Genomic DNA, 4,994 nt, shown 5'->3' with positions numbered 1-4,994 from the left:
GGGTGGATAGTTCAGGGGGATAAAATGTATTTTTCCCAAAAGAAAAAATTATGTATATATAAACATTAACATTGTAATTACAAACCTTAATACACATGTATCATGATTATCTATCAAAAGTGGAACAAGCAAGCGGCACATCCTATGATTATCCTTGCTCACGATTTTGTTGATCCCACAGAAGGCAGCTTGCTTGAGTGGCCAAAAGAGCAGCTTGTGCTTCTAACACTCCAAAAATGTGGGAGATTCTTTGTTGTGGGTACCTTAGACTTAGAGTTTAGTATTCTTTTATAGTGCTTCCTTCCATAAGGCAAGTGGGCCGAACTTGGCAAGTACTTGGGGGTGATGGTTTGATATGAAAGATGGTGGATTGAGTTCCTCTGCTGATCTCCGTCCTTAAAAGGTCAATCTTCCCTTTTTGAATCCTGGGTCCTAAATAGGTATGAAAGTAGGATGAGGGAGGGGGCTTTCCTTATGTGGCCTTATCGAAATATATATCTCGTCCATCATGCTGCCCCTCAGCCGGGGACTTTCATTTTTCATATCATTCCTTGATGGGAACCCCTCAAGCAGAGTCATCGTTGTTAACTATCCTATCAGGCAAATTAGGATACTCTCCATTTAATTTGAACTGTATAATAATAGAGGCTAGGGGGACCTATGTACAAGGGTGGGGTGGGACCGTTGGAGCCCATGGCAACCCCAAAATTGTGTAAACAATAATCCTATAGGTATGGCTATGGACATTGGGCATGTAAAGGGTCACATGTTTTTTTTTTTTAACTTTATCTTCTAAGTGTTGTGCTTGAACTGAATATGCTGCCTTATCTTGAGTTGAATGTTGAGCAATAGTACATGATAGGGAACATGAACATCTCCAATTTATTTGAACTAGATAATATCCAGTTAGTTATATTGGGAGGTATTTTTGTCTTTTTGTTTTTTGAGGAGACAAAAATACCACTCCAATATAATTAATTGGATATTATCCAGAGAGGATCCTAATTCACACAAAATTAGCCAGTAGTAGTTGAATGGTCTAACCCGTTTAATTAAATTGGTCGAATTAAAGTTAACATATATAATTTTATACTCTTGTTTCAACACAACCCAAACCAAACCAGACATACACATGAATTGGCATGCCTAGCTAGTAGTTAATTAGAGACGACTATCTAGTGTACGAAATCACCGATTTTTAGTTATGAGGAAAAAAAAAGGATAATTAACTAACTAAATATTATATTAATAAATTTTGAATATTTAAACCGCTTCCCATGTAAGTACTGTATAGACTCAAAAGTTTAGACAACAAAATCACAAATTTAAATAACAAATGAATAAAGTAAGGGTTTGACTTAATTAGCTGTATGTTATTAAGGAGATAAAATCTCTAAATTCAGTTGGAATAAAAGAAATTTAACCAAATTTATTAAATCAAAATGAGTTTAAAATACATATGATTTTCACATAGATTTTTAAAAAATATATGTGAGAATTACCCGCTACATTAGAAATATATATTTAAAATGGTGTTAAGTAAATAGACTAATTTTTTTTTTTTAAAAAAAAAATCCTACAAGGCTACAATCCGATTAAGAGGAATACTTTATTCTCGGCAGGCGATAGCTTTATATTGGTTATAGGTTTGCATGGCACCAATGGCAAATGCCTTTCCCCATTGGCTCGCTCTTCTTTTTGCTTTATGGGATCACCTAATACTTTGACCACAGGGTAAAGGGCCCAATCATTCCCACCATCACAAAAGTAAGCAAATAAATAAATAAGACAAAAGACAAAAACTTCTAAGAAATTCTAACGAAATGACAAAGATTTTCTTCTCTCCATATCAAATCAATACAAATAGGATCATGTGTTGTCTAATCTCTACAAATAAGATGGTTTTTCATTGCATTATCATCAAATTATTTATCCATGCCGGCCATGAGTAATGGTTCCTTCCATTTGGCCAAAGAAAATGGCTCTACCACAACTTCAAGTGCCTCATTATCAAATTGCTCACTTTTTAAACCCAAATACTTCTCAACATAAACTAACAGCATTAATTAAGAAGGGGGAAGCCACTTTGGAACAAACAGAGAGAGGGAGAGAGTAAAAGCCATGGAGCTTCGATTGCTTCTTTGTAAGATCATCATCACAATCGCCTTGCTTGGTTTGGTTAGCACATTAATGAAGATGTGTGAAGCTCTAATATTGAAGCCAAAAAGGCTTCGAGCAATACTGAGAAAACAGGGGATCAGAGGCCCTCCACCCTCTTTTTTGCTTGGAAATATTGGTGACATGAAGAAGATGAAATCCTCACCCTCAAAGGCTCAACAAAAAGGAGAGCAAGCAATAACCCACAATTGCTCTTCCATCCTCTTTCCATTCTTCGACCAATGGAGAAAATCATATGGTAATTAATAACATCAATTTAGCTTCAGCTCTCAGATGTTCTTGAAGAATGTGAATGGTTGTTTATAATAATGTATACAGGTCCAACATTTATGTTCTCACTTGGCAACATACAAATACTGCATATGAACGATCCTGAGGTGGTGAAGGAAATAAGCATATGCACTTCCTTAGACTTTGGAAAGCCTTCCTATCAATCTAAAGAGCGAGGTCCTCTGCTTGGTCAAGGGATCCTGACTTCAAATGGAGCAACTTGGGCTCACCAGAGAAAAATCCTTGCTCCAGAACTATACATGGAGAAGGTTAAGGTTCGCCTCAAATCGAACGTAGCTACTTTTGGGTGTGAGAAAACAAGAAAAAACTCGCTTTTAGGCGGAATACATTCTGCTTTCTCATTGAACTTAAATAGAGAAGAATTACAATTGTGGTTGATCACATCAAGCTAACAAGATAAGCATTGATGTGATAAGGTATTTATCTAGCTAATTAATACAAGAGGATTAATTACAATCAACCACAAGAGGTGTGATTGAATATAAACAGATTACTTAAATGTTATCTGTTTGTATTACAAGAGAGAAGTAAGAGTAGTAAGACTCCCAGTAGGAGTAGGAAGTTTACAGTGACTGGTTGTGCTCTGGCACTACGCTCGAGCGCTCTAGTGATTGTGCTCGAGCACCCTTGGGATGGTATTGCGCTCTGGTACTCTCTGATACTGCGATCGAGGGCTTAAGTCTTGATCGCTCTCGGGATGGTATTGTGTTCTGGTACTATCTGGTACTGCGATCGAGCGCTTAAGTGATTGCGATCGATCGCCCTCGGAATGCCATTGATCTCCTTCCTTAACATCGGGTAGGAGAGATCACAATTGTTTCATAAAATTCGTTTACGAGAATATCTTTATTGAATGAGAAAAGGGTTAATCCTAAATTAAATACTTATTAAAAGTCGTAGAGGGTAGTATTCAACTCCTTTGTACGTTGTGTAGGGCATGATGAACATAATGGTGGATTCCTTGATGGCAGTGGTGAATTCATGGAGGAGAAAAAGTGAGGGTGGAGTTGCAGATGTAAACATTGATGAATATATTAGAAGCTTTTCCGGGGATGTAATTTCAAGAGCCTGTTTCGGGACCAACTATGCCAAAGGGGAGGAGATATTTTTAAAGCTTCGAGCACTTCAAGAGCATATGTCTAAAAAAGATTTTATCCAATGGCATTCCTGGAATGAGGTTTCATCTTTTCCCCACCCAAAATCACTTTATGTCTACCATCACATAAAAAGGTTGTTTTTTGATAAAAAGGGGTTGTTTGTGTTGCAATCAATCAGATATCTTCCAACAAAGAGTAATAGAGAAACATGGAAGCTGGAAAAAGATGTCCGCGCTTTGATTCTCAAGGTAGCCAAGGAAAGAAAGGAAGCAACATCAGGGAATTATGATTTGTTACATATAATTCTTGAAGCTGCCACCAACAGTGGATTTTCCCAACATGAGACAGACCGATTCATTGTAGACAATTGCAAGAACATATACTTAGCTGGGTACGAGACTACTGCTGTCTCTGCCACGTGGACATTGATGTTGCTGGCCTCAAAACCAGAGTGGCAAGCCAGAGTTCGTGCTGAGGTGGTAGAAGTTTGCGGGGGTCAAATGTCTGATGCTGACACGGTTCGTAAGATGAAAATAGTAAGTGATGCCCGACACGTTGATTCAAGATATTGAATGAATTTAATTATTTAATTTATATTCTAACAATTTTAATCATCGACAGTTGACAATGGTAATTCACGAATCATTGCGACTTTATCCTCCGGTGCCAGTGGTGTCCAGGGAGGCATTAGAAGACTTGAAATTCGGAGATATTCAAGTTCCTAAAGGTGTCGATGTCTGGACCTTGATGGTTACCTTGCACCAAGACTTTGATATTTGGGGACCCGATGCCAGTGAGTTTAACCCTGAGAGCAATGGAGCCAGTGGTGCATGCAAGCTCCCTTATGTCTACATGCCTTTTGGAGTTGGTCCGCGTACGTGTTTGGGGCAGAACTTTGCCATGGCAGAGCTCAAAATTCTTTTAGCTCTAATTATCTCCAACTTCTCATTCTCCATGTCACCAAAATATAGGCATTCCCCAGCAATGAGGTTGGTTATAGAACCTGAAAGTGGTGTCGATCTCCTTATTAAGAGGCTGTGAACAATAAGCCTACCGGCTGATAATTGGTTCTTTGGACAGTTAATCTTATTTATTGATGTAATTATTAATAATGGTTTCATGAAATTTTGTGCGTAAACTCGTTACATGTTACATGTTACATGTAATGCATAAAAGGCATGCTCTGTTTTATCCTTAAAACAATGTGTTTGATTGGGGCCTTGGATCCTCTTAAAAAAAGACATCTCAATATTAACAAAAGGTAATCCTCATTTAGTAATTATGTTAAGCAAAGAAAAGGTTTACTATTTATATTTTCATACTAAAAGTGTTAAATACTGCGCCTATATCTTGGAGCAAAACCAAGATTTCAAATGAGGTGGACAAATCTAAAAAATTGAAGATCTTTTAAGGGTAAAAACTTAATTT

The 4,994-nt window shown here is 37.4% G+C and overlaps 1 pseudogene; it reads left to right on the top strand.

Annotated features, from left to right (window-relative positions):
- The first annotated feature begins 2,109 nt into the window (after positions 1-2,109).
- On the top strand, positions 2,110-4,607 carry LOC132168022 (cytochrome P450 714C2-like; annotated as a pseudogene).
- Positions 4,608-4,994: the final 387 nt, after the last annotated feature.

The sequence above is a fragment of the Corylus avellana genome, chromosome 2 (assembly GCF_965113065.1).
Source record: "Corylus avellana chromosome 2, dhCorAvel1.hap1.2, whole genome shotgun sequence".
Taxonomy (NCBI): domain Eukaryota; kingdom Viridiplantae; phylum Streptophyta; class Magnoliopsida; order Fagales; family Betulaceae; genus Corylus; species Corylus avellana.
Note: the sequence above shows the minus strand (reverse complement) of the source record. Positions and strands in the feature narration are given on the sequence as shown.